This window comes from Miniopterus schreibersii (genome assembly GCF_964146895.1).
Source record: "Miniopterus schreibersii genome assembly, chromosome: 7".
Lineage (NCBI taxonomy): Eukaryota > Metazoa > Chordata > Mammalia > Chiroptera > Miniopteridae > Miniopterus > Miniopterus schreibersii.
The window spans coordinates 28,868,483-28,885,340 of record NC_138108.1 but is presented as its reverse complement, the minus strand read 5'-3'; the positions used below and the strand labels follow the sequence as shown (position 1 = coordinate 28,885,340).

At 38.2% G+C, this 16,858-nt stretch overlaps 1 pseudogene across 1 annotated transcript; it reads right to left on the bottom strand.

Moving 5' to 3' along the window:
- Nucleotides 1-16,026: 16,026 nt before the first annotated feature.
- LOC308559577 (small ribosomal subunit protein eS24 pseudogene) lies at nucleotides 16,027-16,434 on the bottom strand (annotated as a pseudogene). Its single transcript has one exon. The product of its transcript is annotated as a small ribosomal subunit protein eS24 pseudogene (transcript).
- Nucleotides 16,435-16,858: the final 424 nt, after the last annotated feature.

The window sequence follows — 16,858 nt, the reverse complement described above, 5'->3', positions numbered from 1 at the left end:
ATCCAGTCAATGTGAAACTATGCACTACATTATCCGTAAATATCACTTTAGGGCATGGTTTTGCCTTTGTTTTTTTCTATAAAGAAGAAAAGAAAATGTGTTTCAAGATAGAAAAATGTCTAATGTATTTTCTAGTTCTGAGGTTTGAACTCATGTGCTACGGAAAGACAGACATTCTAGAAAATGATTTAACGTCAGAATTACAATTTCCGATTTATTATTCACAGTGCAATTTTTTCTTAAGTACATTTTCACCCTCATTATCATTTTTTAAACTACTTAGCCCAATCAAAATGAAAATGCCTGTTTCTTCATCTTTATTCCTGCCTTTCACATCCCAGTGCCCTGGAAAGAGCTGTTCTCCATTTGTAAATGAACAATTCTGGATTGCTCATTATATCTGAAAGATAGAAATATGTAGTGGAAGCGAATGGTGGGAAAGCTCTACAGCAGCAACCATTTGCTTCATTATGGTTGCTGCCCAAGAAGAGTATCTGTTATTTTTGTCTTCACCAATACCATTTGATTCCCCTGCCAGTATTATTTACTCTCCCTCCCTTTCCCTGGATGTTTAGATGGGTTAGTCATCTGAGACTTGAAAGTATACTTTTCACCTCATGCATCATAATTGGGAAAAGTTTTCCTCCAAAAGTAGCACTAGGCTGAAAGGAAAGTTCTTTAAAAGGCTATAGTAAGAAAGCAAAAATATTTTTTTTTCTAATGGATGTAAACAGAAATGTAGTGCACGTAATGGGTCCTGAGATGACCTAACTGCTTTGTAACATGAAAATGTATTTCCTCCAAACACCATATTTCCTGGAACTTTATTTTCAAATGACCGATCTTAGAAGGGAACATGAAAGTCTGCTACTATTTTAAAAATCTGGGTTATTAAAATATAAATGCATTTCCCGATAAGAGATATACAGGTCAGAAGAACTGTCTTCTAACACAGGTCTTGTTTTACTTTTTTACTTGGTGTAGCAGAGAACTCGACTCCCAATTTCATAGATGCCATCTGTTTTTGGTTGACCTTAATTTTCTGGATGACTGCTTTCCTTCAAATATTTTAAGTCATGACTAAATTTCATTTAACAAGAAATGTTTAGGTTAGTTTGTGAACAAGAAATCAGATGTTTTGAATCCAAACATTTTAACAAACTGAGTTGTAATTGTGCTAATGCCAGGATAAAGTCCATTTTTTAATTTGGCTTTCAAAGCTAACAACATAAAGGGCCATATTTATTTTAATTTCATTTCATCCTGACATTTCATAAGCAGTGACATGATATTTATTATAAAGGCAAATTCTGACTACCAAGTTTTAAATTTTAACTTAAAAATTAGAATTTATGATAGATTAATTCACATTTCAGTTGGAAAGTTTTATTTTATTTTTGACAAAAATCAGTGTTTCCCAAATTGGTATGATCATAAACATTACTGGGATGCTTATTAAAAATACAGACTCCCAGCCCTCTTATTCTGATATAATGAGTCTGGGGCCCAGATTTAATCATATTCCCACATGGTTCTTAGGACCCAGCAGGGATAGAAAACACTGGTGCTCAACCTCTGTGACATATTCAGTTATCTGGGGGAGAGTCCAAATGTCAATGCTCAGGTTTTCTCCCAAGACCAATTAATACAGACTCTCTGGGATGTGGGCTTTGGAGTATTAAAGTAAAAATTCCAACTCACCACTATACATATGATTCCACACAACATACTGATGGGAAATGGATTACACAGTTATGTGAAAGGTTCTCTGTAAATGACAGCTAGAATTTTGAGAGCTAGAATGTCATCTCCATGAGGGCAGGAAACATCTGTGTCCTGTAGTGTCTGTTCCCTTAGCCCCAAGCACAGTGACTTCTACATATATTATGGGTGCACAATAAGTATTTATTGAGTAAGTTAATAGTTCCTGTTGGCTAAAATTGTAATCATTTTCAAATATTGAGACCTTGCTATAAATGAATTTTTAAAATTGGACATGAAATACAGTCTAACAATGGGTAAAATTAATACATATTATGGTAGACATGAGAGATAGCCAGTGAAGGCAAGGGAAGACTGATTCCAAGGTATCCCAGGTGAGCCAGACAGAGCTTTCCACAAAAAGCCCAAAGTAAGTGTCCATCTCAGCAGCCAGGACTGTCCGTTGATTGGCAGCACACGTACTAATCACATTTATGAGCCTCCATCTCTACTACTAGGTATGAAGCAGGGTAGCAGCCAGTGTCAGGGAACCAGGAGAGCTGAATCGCCTGTCTTTGTCTCCCACAAAACCATTCTGCATCAGTCCTTGTCAGAGCACACACTTATTAACTTTGGCCCAATGCCTCCTGCCCACATCTACTCTCCCTCCTTTTTATCAGCCATTGCCAGTGTGAGTTTGGCTCTCTGAGACTGTCATTTTGTTGTGTGACCACAGTAGCATCTAGTGTGGTGCCAACCACAGTTATGGCCAATTCTAATACTTAGAGATGATGAATATAATAGACAAAAGAAGATGACCAGGAAAATACCACCCCTTGGTGGACAGGAAAAGAAAAGGTAATGATAGAGGACAGTGAAATGGCAGAAGCTTTTAATGTAGTTCTCATTTTGCTTTTTACATGAGTGCTCAGATGTGAACACTTGGCAAGAACGATTCTCAGCTGTGAGAGGAGATTGGAAGGCCAACTAGGACTGGAGAAGAAGTAATTGAAGAGTACCTGGAATGTCTGGGTACAGTTGAACTAGTAGGGCCAGATGATTTGCATTATTAAGCAGAAGAAAGAGAAGGGTTCTACATCCAGGTTCTACTCAACTTATTGACTAATCAAATGACGCTGGGAGAAGAAGGCCTCTGAACCTTGCTCTCCATACCTGTAAAATGGAGATAATATTACCCACCTCCTAGGATTGTACCAAGTAAATGAAAGAAAATCATGACTTAGCATTTGGACCTAGGGCATGTTTAACAATTGCAGATGTCATTGCACTGTTGCCACCCTTTGTTTTTGAGACATGGAGGGAAGTTCTCTGCAAGGTATCAAGCAGTGTATCAGTTTGCACTAATACCTGCAAAACAAGTGTGGGGAAAAATCAATTACTTCATAACATTTTAAAAGAACGAAGAGGTTGGGAAGCAACACATATGGCTTTAAGAAGATCAAATAGTGCCTTTATTACCCTTTATAAGTGAGGAAAAGCCTCAAAGATAAGGAAATGGTGGTGGAATCCTGCATGGTTGTCAAGATATCATTGTAAGTTGAGCCGTTGAAAACTCTCCTTATCATGTTTATTTTTGACATATGCATGATTATCGTGAACTATTAATATACTGTATGGTGTGCCCTGTATTAAAGAATATTAATAGGGTAAGCAATCAGCTCAAGGATTTCACATAAAGTGGAGTCAATTTACCTGGATTTCATAAGACTTGATTTGAGTACACTGTAGACTCTGAAACTGTTGGTATTCTCGAACATTATCAAGAGTAAGGGAAATCAAGCTACCGGTAATCAATTTCCAGTGGCTGATAGAATTGGAATGACTGTGCTATTATTTTACAAAATGACCTAGTGTGGTAGAAAAAGAAGAACTCTTCCGCGTCTAGTCATTATCTTTAAACCCCGGTGCCTGAGAGCAGTATTTCTCTGAAGGGTTTCCTGCTCATCAGCAATAGCGGAATCATCTGAAGGACTTGTTAAAAATGCAAACTTGCATCCTGGCTGGGTAGCTCAGTTGGTTAGAACATTGTCCTGATATGCCAGGGTTGCAGGTTCAGTCCCTAGTCAGCGCACACACAAGGATCAACCAATAAGTGCATAGGTAAGTGGAACAAGTCCATGTTTCTCTCTCTCTCAAATCAATAAAATTTTAAAAAATGTGAACTTATAAGCCCCTTTGCAAAGTTACTGAATAGGAACTGTAAGTGTAGCCTAGAGTGTGAATTTAATCAAACACGCTGGAGAGTCTTACGCTCATTAAAGTTTGTGCTTTGCAGGAAAGAATGGTATTATATCAATTAAACAATTTGCTATGAATGTGGCTTAAAGAACTGAGAATATCACTGAACACCCAGAAGAGGGTAAATAGGAAGAGATAGTTACTATTCTGAAAAACTGAAATACAAATCAGTGATTTTGAAAAATTTGGAAGTGAGTCATTCAAACACAGAATGAATTTCAATGATGAAAGCAAGAAAATCTATTTAGAAACCAAAACTCTATAGTGTAATAATAATCATCCCCTTGAACTGGGAGTTTTCAGGTCACTTCCTCAGAGGATCTTCACTCCTTTCTAGATTTTTCTTTTCTTATTTTGCCTCCAGGGAGAGAATACTGTTATCAGGTTAATGAACCAAATAGCTATATTCTCCGAGCTCAGTAGTTCCCTAGGTTACGCATTAGAACGTCTGGAACAATTTTTTAAACTATTGATTCCCAGGCCCTATTCTCAGTTTAATCAGAATTTTTACAGGTGAGACCCAGGCACTGGTGTTTTTAAATGCCTCCAAGTGGTTCTAGGATTGAAAAACAGGACTGAGAAACACTGTGTAGATTTTTAAAAAGGTAGGGTACAGAAGTGGGAGGAGAGAAAGATTCATATGCTTTCTTACTCAATTATGCTTATATACAAAAGTAGAAATTTTAATTGTTTAAGCAAGTATATCTGAATTACCAATATTACAAGTCGATTTCCCCTTTGAAATAGTCTTAATTCTTCTTCCTTCCACAGCTGCATTGTCCTTCCCAAATTTAAGGTTTTTATCTTGAATGGGTACAATTTCAGAAGTCCCTAAGCTGGCCTGCCTATTTGTTTTGATTTTTTTGGTCTGCCTGCAGCCTAAGATGTGAGCATGTTTCTCTGGGGGTCATTTAATTCTCTGGTAACAGGCTTTGTGGATCTGTCAGGAAAGTTCTATGGAACAGGTGAGTCACTAATTTTGTCTTTTCAATGCTTGAGCTTGGGATCAGGTTCCTGTGTAAGTAGTTGGCAGGTTATATAGGAAAGGTTTGTGATCCCTCGTCTGGCCATACTGTCTGCAGCAAAGTTAGGCTGGTTTCCTTATTATTGATTGACCGATTGATTATTTGTTCACTCACCAAATTTATATTACACACCTGTAATACTGCAGGCATTTGACTGGGTGCTGAGTACAGTTATCAAGATAGAACACCTAATCCCTGTCGGTAGGCAGCTCGTTGTTCTTTCTCTCGTCTTCTCTTCCCCATTCTTCTTTCCACCTCTTTCTTTCCCTCCTCTTCATAGAAGAACCTGCCTCTACCATTTATGGGGCCAGGGGTAAGAGTATATGCAAGTCTATTATATATCTAAGTGTTTAAAAATAGTAAAACAAGCTTACAGACTGTTAAGGCAGTCTGTATTCTACAACACTGACAGATAAGACCTTGTAATGAGGGAGAAGTGTTTGAATTTAGAATCCTCAGACTCCTCAAAATTTTGAGCTAGAATATGGTAGTTCTGGGAGATGGCACTCCTGCCTCCTTCCTTTTTCCCCCCACCTTTTACTCCTCCAAATCTTGGAGGGGCCTCACATACATGCTTGTTATGTCCACGCTCTGTCCACAGCCACTCCCACATCCTTGCCATCAGCAACCCTTGGCCACCCTGGAAGTATGTACAACAGCTTGGTTAGTCCTTGGGAGGGCAGGCCCTGGAGGGAGGCTTAGGCAAGCACTGGAAGTGGCTCAGGGTTATTTAGGCAGAGCATTTTAAGGCCTTCCATTCCCAGAGCACGGTCAGGTTCAGGGAGTCAGGGCAAGCTCCTGATGGGCATGTCCCCTTGGCCCCAACTGAAGGGATGCAGCTAGAGGAGAGCCAGAGTGGGACCTCTCTTGAGTGTAGCATCCTTTAAAGTTGGGGTTCCTCTTACCTGGGTCTAAGAGTGGTTCTGATTTTACTTGTCTGCTTATTTTGTTAATTTGGCATTTACTGAGCACCTCCGTTAAGTGCAAAGCATGGTGGGTACTATGTTTGTTGGTGCAGAAAAGGAATAATGAGGAAGAGTGAAGAAAACGTGTTTTTCCCTCTACTAGTCTCACTTGGTTTCTCCATTGATATCTTTGGACAGGTTGCACATCTCTTGGACCACGGCCCTTTGAAGGTGTCCATGTCCAATCTTTGTCATGAATACAATAGAGGAAATTTGTTGTCTAGAACTTTCATGGTGCTTAAGGACTCTGCTGACCAGAGCCTGCTATGTCAGGCTGGGAGCAGAACAGCCTCAGTGAGAAAACAGTGGCACATTGTACATACCACATGTAAATAGGAAGTAGGCTTTATACTCAAGATATAATTCCTAATTTGAGGAACATTTGCACCCATTTCAGATTATGCTTAAATAAACACAAATAAATTTGCCTGTGTCAAAATCTAATTTTATTTTACTCTTTCCTTGATGATGAGTCAAGGGAGTTCAGAGGCAGTTACAACAGTTGACTTCTGGGCCCTGTAATAAATATGCAAATGCATGCTAAAATAGAAATCCAATTTGAAATAATTCCAGTGAAACTACATAGAGAAGATTAGCTTAAATGGATACTTGCTACCCGTCTCTTTTTTATGTGGTGCTGTGTGGAGAGTGGGGAATTAGAGACAAAGGTTATAATTCAAATTACACTGAACACACTCAGGTACTTTCCAAACACCTTGAGCTTTCGCAATACTCTTGGGGCAGCTGTTAGGTTCTGTTGTGCTTGTCTCGGAAGAGGTGTACCTGGTAGTAAACCCCTCTAGGATTACCTACAGGGGTCACCTAGGGAAAGATAATTGTGGAAAAATACTAGCAAGTACTCCATGAAGAATTAAGTGCACTTAAACAATAAGGAAAGGCTGTTGGCAGGGAAAACCCTTGAAAAATGTGCTGCAGGCTTTTGAGAGAAGAAAGCAGGAAAGGAAGAGGCATCTCCCAAATTGGATAGGAGATCTCTGGGATTGTGCCCCTTGATTGCTTAACCTGAGTAAATTGTACACAGGGAAAACTTTCTGGGTATTTGTTGTTGAATAATTTAGTTTATCCTGCTGATTGAAAAATATCTAAACTAACACCAACTAGGCTTTAAATTGTTTCCATGTTAAGACCAATGAGAACAATTTTTAAGTTTATTCTAGTTTCCTTTAAATACATTTCAGCTCTTTCCATAAAAATGGCCTATTTGGGAATTGAATGAGGTAATTTGATTACAATGAATAACATTCAAATAATCAAGATAGTAAAAAAACCCAAACTTCATGAGATTCATAAAAAGCCCACTTGTACAGTCCAATCCTTGCAAATCATTAGCTAATGTTCTGATGATAAAAATAAATAATAAATACATAAGTGGATTAAAGAAACAAATGCAAACTCATCTAAATTTAATTTACTTTGGATAAAATCCACATATATGTTTGAATATTGAATTTTAATGATGCAGATATTATAGGGAGAAAGCAGAAGTTTGAGAGTAAACATAATAAATTAATTATAAGTTTCTAAGAAGTTATCCCCAGGTATCCTCTATTCTTTACTCTTGGCTTTTGGTGAAGCGTTGCATGAAAAACAACATTGTAAATCTCTCTTTTTAATATTTTATCATTTTTTTTTCTCCTCTGAGCAGGTAAAACCATGTTAAAATGTGTTCTACCTGGGTGACTCTTCTTCTTGGGGTTGAGGATTGGAAGGATTTTAAATGGCAGCCATGGATGGTTTGAGGAGCACAGATTTGTGGAGGAAGAGACTTGTCCATGTTTCTTTCTATTCTCCACCTCAAAGATTCAACTTTTCTATTTATATTTTAATTTATAATTTATATATACCTACTACTAAATACAGTTTAAGATTACAATGGAGGGCACATTCACCATAAGAACATAAACAGAAGTAGAAAATCATTGTGTGAAGGAGAGAAAAAGCCTACTAAAAACTTGGGTTAATGCTATTGTAGTATTCATGCTGAAACATGAAATCTAGCCATTTCCCCCCCCAATTTGGTGAATTTGTGGATGTAGGGCTGGATCTACATTGGGTCAATAAAATGAACATTTTAATTAAAGCTTTTGAGGGGATCCAAGTAAATGGCAATAACGCCTTTTTAAAGGTCAAATGAATTGTTTTGTGTTTATTTGATTTGTACTACCTGTACTCACATAAGATTGTATTGAACCTGGAGGACAATTTATGTATTTATTGAAAAGGACATACTTGGCCTGGTAGGCAGAGAGAAAATTATCTTCACAGTGCACTTCCTCTCAGGTGGTAAGACCCACTTTAAAATTCAATTGATTTAAGAAGTTGCTTGGTGTTTAATGAAATCAGCAAGGAGCTAGTAATGATAACACAATACTTCTCCAGTTCGCCTAGTGAAGTGCTAGAATAGCTAAGGAAAGTGAATACCACCTCCCGCCCCTCCAGCTCTGGTATCGTCATCATGCACTGGGTCTAGGAGAAGGGCCACATTACCTTACCATATATACAGAGTTTCATGTTTATCATTAAAATTCACTCAAAATTTAAATTCTTTCCCATAATGTATCTATAATTCTTTTTAAAAAATCCTCACCCTAGGATATGTTTTTACTGATTTGAGAGAGAGAGGAAGGGAGAGGGAAAAAGAGAGAAATATCGATGTGAGAGAGATACATTGATTAATTGCCTCCTGTATGCACCCCAACCAGGGATCAAACCTAAAACCTGGGTATGTACCCTGACCTGGAATTGAACCAGTGACCTTTTGGTGTGGGGAATGACACTCCAACCAACTGAGCCACACTGGCCAGGGTGATGTTTATATGCTTTAATTTGGCACCTAGTAATATTTTAGAACTGTACTATGTCTACCCTGGGGTTCCTCACATCTCCAGAATCACCTGAGGATACTCATATCATGATTGGAGAATCATTGTCTTGAAGGATAGTTCCATCAAGCTGTGAGGATTTTGTAAAATGCTTTTCTTAACCCCAGGGATGGTTCTATCCTGGGAAATAATTTTCTAGAAGTACTTGGTGATGTTGGAGACACAGGAGCCATTTATCTCCAGGATCATCTTTTTCAACACTTGTCACTGCAGTTCTTCTGATTACATCTTTTTTTTTCTCTAGCCTCAAAACTTTACAATTACTCTACTACAAGTTTATGACTGCTTTAGGGAGAAAAAACTCCAGAAATTGACCTTGCTTTACTGTCTTAATCATTTTTTCCCCTTCGATAGCAATAACAAAAAATTATTGAGTTTCTTCTATTGTTAGGGCACACACCTAGGGAATTAAAGAAGTACAGGTATGATTTCTGCTCTTAACCTACATGATACAGTAGAGAAGGTAGATGATACACACGGAAAGGTAAATAATTATAAAAGGTAGCAAAACATGAATGATCTATTATTTAATTATTTTAATCAATGAGTGCATATGAAGTGCCTACTCTTGATCAGGCCTTGAGCAAAGCCATGGGGGATATCCAAAGGGAAACAAAATGTTCTTGTACATGAACATAATCTCATGTGACATAATATGGCAATTCATGTGTGGAACCTACTATGGAGTGACTAGCTCTTTGGGAGATTTTGTGAAGGCAAGAAAGATTCGTCTACTTTACTAACTGCATCTGTTCTGTTTTTGGCATCACTTCCTTTATTTCCCAATTCCACAGTCCATCAAGGAAGTCACTCTCTCACCAATTTCTTGGGATTTTGCCCTTTCTTTGGATCAGTTCACCTTTTTGCCATCTTAGTTCTTAGGACTGACCTATGGGATGAGAATGATGCCATTGTAAATACATGGACTTCAAACTCTGTTCTGCAACCTTCAATGCCACCAGAAGTTCTTTTACACACTCCACATAAATCCTCTCTTCTATTCCCAAGAGCAGCTAATACAAGCTTTTACTAATATCCTCCACCCAGCCTCAGCTCTTCTGTCAGCAGGTGACATCCTTTGCATCACAAAGAAGATTTAGAAACTATTAGAATGCAACACCCACAATTTCTGTCTAAATGCTAGGTGTGTGCTCTCACCTCAGATCTTTTGAACCAGCTACTCTCTTTACCTGGATCACTCTTCTCCCAAATATCTGCCTGGTTAACCCACTTTTCTTTGTAATGTCTTTGCTTAATTGTCACCTTCTCAATAAGAATTACCCTACTTAGAATCTTATTCCACTCATCCCACGGACATACTCTATTCTCCTACATGTACATGCTCAATACATATTTGTTGAATGAATGTTGCATTCCTACACATTTTAAACCTGTCTCTCCTACCTAATAAAAGAGAGGTTCTTTTTCCTGCTAAGGATAGTCCCTCTTACCTCTGGTCCACTTCCTATCCCCAGATCTTCATGAATCCAAATTCACCAATTATCCAATCTATTCATCTCTCTAACTCTTCTTCATCAGCACATACATATTTTTCAGCCTCTCACACAAAAAAGCAATCATCCTCCCCATTCTAGATCTTCCCTCGAGCCATCTTACAACTAAATGTCTTGAAAGGAGAGCCTTCACTTGCTTTGTCCACTGCTCCATTTCCTATTCACCCCTTGATTTCAATCTGACACTATAATAGGTCAATCTGACTTCACTGTCTGATGAGCAGAAGAAATTGTTTCTATGAAAATGATCAATGACCTCCTATTAGATCAGGCCCTCTTTAGGGGGTCCTATATCATTCACAGCTCCCTCCATCAGACACTTTATTACATGATAAAGACTTTGTTGTTATCTTACCCACTGGACTTTGTATTTTACACACCCAACTTTTGGTTATTTATTCCACAATTACCTATTGAATGTTAACATGTACAGACACTATAATAGGTCCTGAGGAATTACTGGTAAATGGACACAAAGGTTATGCCAAATGCAGCTTATAGCCCTATAAAAGAAGTAGGCATTAAACAAAGAAACAAATAAACAATTATACAATTAGAACTGCTAGTATGGTTTGGAAGAAGACTTAGCTGGTGCTGTAATAGTACTTAATAAGAGAATTGGAAGGTTTGAAGAAGGCATCCCTGAGAAAGGGATGTGGAGCTGAGAAGTAAAGCAGAGCAGGAATTAGCTAGTCAATGGTAAGTGCAGGACAGGAAGAAATGGGATGTGTAAAACCCTGGGGTTGGAGGGAGCACGCAGAGTTTGGGAACATGGGAGAGGTGATATAGCCCAAGTCTACAGATATAAGGGAGGAGTGACAGAGGGAGCCACTAGTGAGAGGTAAGGGCCACATGACAGTGACTTTTAGAAGAGATTAAAGATTTCAGATTTTAATACTAACAATATGTGGTGTCTTTAGGATGGAGCTTGTGTCTTCATAACTTTATCCCTAGCTACTAGTTCAGGGCAAAATTTATCATAGGAGCTCATTAAATTAAATGTTTATTAAATGAAGGAAGAAATGACATTTGAACTAGGTCTCAAAGACTGAATATAACTGGCTAGGAAGAAGGGATGGAGGACGTTTCTTTGCCAAGGAATGTGTTTAAAGAAACATGGAGATGTGAAAAAAATATATTTTGCTTTAGATGGGGCAAGGGAGGGGATCGATGTGGTTGAATGGGTGGTGGGTGGGGAAAGAACGAGATTAGTGATGTTGAGGACACTTGGGAAGGAGCACAGAGAGGGGGCTGCTGAAAGAAATGTTATAAGAGTTCAAAGAAAGGTAAGATCATGGAAGGTCAGGTCAGGAAAATTGTCTCAGAATTGTAGCATTTAGGAGGTTAGATGAGGATCTATATTTTGTTTGAAAAGACAGTTAGGTCTTAGACAAGCAAAGAGATATGGGAAAGCATTCTCGACACGGGAAATAAAACGAATTATGGCTCGGAGGCTAGAATATACTGGAATTCTTCCTTTTCTAGTAAAATTTCTGTCCCTCTTTAACCTCTGTACATGTTTCAGCATTTTTTCTTTTTGCCCTGGTCTATTTCCGATAATGAATTGTGTGAAAAAAAGTCTTTACCAAAAATTTGCCTAAATCTTAAAAAAAATCCTAAAGAGAGTATTTTGCTTTTACCAGGTGTTTTGCTTGATTGAAATTAACTTAGGAAAAATGAGGTGAATGACCATATTTGTCCATATATGTAGACTAGCTAATGCATTTTGGGCTGCATGGTATTTTGTTTATTAGCTCACTATCAGCCTATATTCTTGCCAGCTGACGTACAGTAATGTGATTTTGTTCCAAATTTTACATTTTTCCAAAGGTCTGTTTCTCAGCTGCATTTTGGGAACAGCTGTCAGCTCCAAGCAATCTGATTGCTTTTCATGAGTGATAAATCACTTCCCTGTGCACTGATTTGTTTAGGTACAATAGGGAGAGACATCTTTCCGCCTAGTATGTAGGCAGAGGAACTGGTAGGGTGAGGATGGTGGGGGAGAAGTGTGAAAGTTCTAGTGGGTGCCTCCTTAGTACTTAATGTTCAATTAATGTTCATTTCATCTTGACTGAATACTGGAAATATCCTCTTTATTAGCAATTCTGAAAGCAGTAGGAAAAAGCAATGGTCTTTTCTCTATTAGGAGCCATTATCAGTTTACTAGTGGCTTATCTGTTTGAAAATAAAAAGAAAAGATTCTCTGGAATTTCACATTCTTTTGTTTAAAAAATTGTCCATACAAGTTGTAAGGGTTAAAGGGGTGTTAGAAATTACAGAGCGATAGCTCGAGTTTCATTTAAGTATCCAATTAGTGAGACTCAGCAGTCCATGAAAATATTTATCAAATCCCCAGCTCAGCTCAGACCTTATCTGCTCTGTTTTTTCTCGCACAAAATCACAGAAATCTTCATTTGCTGCATCACTTTCCAGGGGAACAGGGGAAAGGTTGGAGGTGGTGGTGGTGGTGGGGAATCTCATCTTTTACAATTATGTTTACTGCTTGAATTTTAGTTTTGGAAAAACAGTTTTGAGGTGAGAGGTGAGGGAATTAAAATCTTTCTTTTGCCTTGAGGTTGGTTCATGAGTGTTGTCCCTGTGTCTGCTTCTGGTGGGCTTGTGTGTACATCTTTCTGTGAGAATTTCTGGCAATCTTATCTGCCCAGTTCTTCTTGAATATAAAAAAGGTAATCTGTAAATCACAGCTTTTCACTAAGAACAGTTAGTGGCCTGCAATGGCATAATATTGTGCTTTGGACCCCCAATTTGTAAAAGTGTCTCCCTTCCCTGTAAGCATGGGACACCATGCCCTCATTCTGTGAACCCTGGTCCTCTGCAGGGGCTGCTTGGGGGCTGGGGGCTTCAGCCAAGCTGACTCGGTACAGCCAGAAAAAGCTGAAAACCAATTGGCATCATTCCTCAGCTGGATGTCAGCAGGCCAGGCACTTACTGCAGGGATGCTCTTTTATTTTAATAGGTAATTTATTTAATGAGCCAACAATGGCAAAATGTCAAATACAGAGACTTCAAGGATGAACAGCACAATTACAAGGAGCAGGGAGTCTATTGGCTTTGTGATCTTCAGTGTCCTCAGAAATGACGTTCCTTGAGCTGATTTCAAAAGTCACTTGGAAACTGATTTGAAAAAGGATCACTGCACCAATATTAAGTTTTAGAGTTAGTAAAATGCAAATGGCAGGTGCTGGATGCAGACAGGGTGAGGTAACAGGGTGGGTGGTGATATCTTGTGAGAAGAGAGAGCCATATAGCTGGCTCAGTGGAACATGCCTCCACCTGCCTTGTAACCCACGTGGCATCACCTGACACTTGTCTTTAGGATGGGCGAGGGAGAGCAAAGGGCTCTCCACTTTGGTTCTGCTATCAATTAAAGGTGTGCCCTTGGACAACTCACTTCAGGCTCTGAGATATTATCTGTTCTCTTGTTAAATGGAAGAGCCTGAATGAAGGGATTGAAGTTCCTTTACAGATTCTGAGATATGATTCCCCTCAAAGTAATATCCCCTCCAGTGTGGAAGTGTGTTCATTGATTCCCCAATACTGGTTGACTGTGAGTTCAAATCCCATAAAAGTGGGAAATCAGTTAACCTAAAGGTAGAATATAAAGGTTTATAGTAATTCTACTGATCCAAACTTAAATCAACAATTATCTATTGAGTACCTACCCACCAGGCACTGTTTTAAGCACTGGACATATAACACTGAAGAAAACATCGTTGCTATCCTAAAGCTAACTTTCTATTCCCTTATGGACAAAGTTAACGTCAGGGAGCCCTAACTCACACTGAAATGAATATTCCTTCTAGGGGCCTGTATCCCAATTTTATATTATTATTATTTTTGCCAAGTGAAAAACAAGTTGCATTGTGCACTGAGCTATGTCTGATGTGTTTAGCTGGCGCATTCTTCAGCCTTTCCAATTAGTTTCTTCTTCCTATGCTAGGATTTAATTAAAACTCGTATTACTTCATTCTTCCCTCTGACTCTGGAGGGCTCTGCAATGTGGCCATAATCCTATCTAGGCTCAAATGCAGGGATGAAAACCTGTTTCTACTGGGAGCCTGAGGTTCTGTGCTTGAACTTGCTCTGTGTTGCTCTTGTCCCGCAACGGTGCACAACCGTGAGGTGCGTGCCCTCAGGCCTCGCTTCCCAAAGGAGCGTGCGCGTGGCTGGCTTCCCCGCGATGTGCGGGAGCTGCCGCTGGGGGCGCAGGACACTCTTTATTTTCCACCCTGCTTAGAATTCTAAGGCTCAATGGCCAACATCTGTCTTCCCTCACTTTGAAAAATTTTAATTACCTTTTTTTATGATTATAACAGTAATAATATTTATTATTAAAATTTAGAAAATATAAAAAGTATAATAAAGAAAATAAAAATAACTCATAATCCCATGACTCTGAATTAAACATTATTAGCCTTCTATTAGAATATATTTTATAATATATGTACAGTTTTGTATGCTGTTTATTTATCTTTTGTCCTCAGCAGTATCTTGTGAGAATATTCTCAATAATATTAAAAATCTTTGAAAATCTAATTTTAATGCCTGTGTGGTAATTAATCAGATAGCTTTATCACAATTTATTTAACCAATGCCTTATTGTTGGATATAGTTTCTAATTTATTATTCTTTTAAAATGCTGTAGGTATTAGCCTTGTTATATACCTACAAATACCTCCCTAAGTAATTCCTTAATAAAAATTTCAAGAAATAAAGTTATTGGATAACTTGACACATATCACCTGGTTATTGTCCATAAGGGTTTGAAATATACTTTTGCTAGAATCATGTATTCACGTTTTAGAAAAATCTATGTCAATTCATTAGGCAAGAGAAGTATCTCACTATTGTTTTCTTTTCCAGTTGTTGGAATCCTAGTGAGATTGAATATGTATTTCACATGTTTATTGGCCATTAATTTATTTTTGTTAATTCCGTATATTGTCTCTGCTTCTTTATCTACCTTTCCATTGGTGTGTGTGGTCCACTGAATAATCACCTCCCAATGATGGCTCCAAAACTTGTGAATTTGTCACTTTACCTGGCAGAATGGATTGTGCAGATATGATTAAATTAAGGACTTTGACATCCAGGTGCGGTCATTACATGAGGGAGACCATTGGAGTCAGAGCAGATGTGATGATGGGAGCAGAGGTCAGAGCAGAGAGGACCTGAAGATATTACACTGAGGACTTTGAAGGTAGAGGGAGGGGCAAGAAATGCGTGTGGCCTCCAGAAGCTAGAAGAGGCAGGGGAGAGGATTCTTTTTAGAGCGTCTAGAAAGAACCAGCCCTGTGGATATCTTCAGCCCAGGGAAACTGACTTTGGACTCCTGAACTCTAGAAATGTAATAAAAGAAATATGGATTATTTTCAGCCACTAAATCTTTAGCATTCTGCTACAGCAGCAGAAAACAAATACAGTCATGTTCTTATTTTTCTCATTGATGTGTTAATACTCTTTTATACAATCAAGTTATTAACTTGTCATAAATGTTACAAATATTTTTCCCAGCTTACAGTTTACTTCTCAACATTTTTATGATGTTTTCTTTTTTTTTTTTTTTTAAGTTCTTAGTTTATTAATCCTCTCATGAAAAATCTGCACAATCACCACAGATGAAGTCACTGAAGAATCTTTACTCCTTTTTGCCAGCACCAACATTGGCCTTTGCGGTCCCCCTGACCTTCTTCCTCCTGTTCTCAGGTTCCTTTCCCTATTTTCTTAGGGTCATCTTCTTCTCATACAGGCAGTGTCTTCCGAGTCTATGTTTGGGTTCATTTTTCTTTGTGTAATCCAAGGAATCATAAATCATGCCAAAGCCAGTTGTCTTGCCACCACCAAAGTGCGTTCTGAATCCAGAGATGACATCTGGTGTAGTCTTGTACATTTTGGCTAGTTTTTCCCTAATTTTTGTCTGGGGTACTGTTGCCTTCCCAGGGTGAAGGACATCAATGACCATTTGCTTCTGTTGGTCATGAACTTCCTGGTCCGGATAGTTACTGTGTCATTCATGATGAAGGCTAATCTTCAAGCAGCCAGGGAGGAAAAGCTATGGTGTTTTCTGATAGAGTTTTTTTTCTTAACTTTTAAATATGGTTGTTGCATTAGATAAGCTTTATTTCAGTGGCATACAGATTTTAAAAATTATGCAGTCAAATCTGTGTGACTTTTCCTTGGTGATATATACTATTGCTTTTAAATCAGTTTTATATTCACAAATGTTACTTCCAGCATTTTTATGGTATGTGATTTTTCATTTATCATTCTTTATTAAGTTTTTATATATTTTTAGTCCTATTTCAAGGCTATCTAATCTGTCCAATTAATCTGTCAAGTCCTGTGCTATTACTACACAGTCTAAATTATTGTACTTTCATAAAAGTTTTATATCTAGTAAGCCAAGTCCTCATTCACTACTCTTTTCATTAACATTTTTTAAAAGCTGGTCTCAACATTTTATTTTTCCA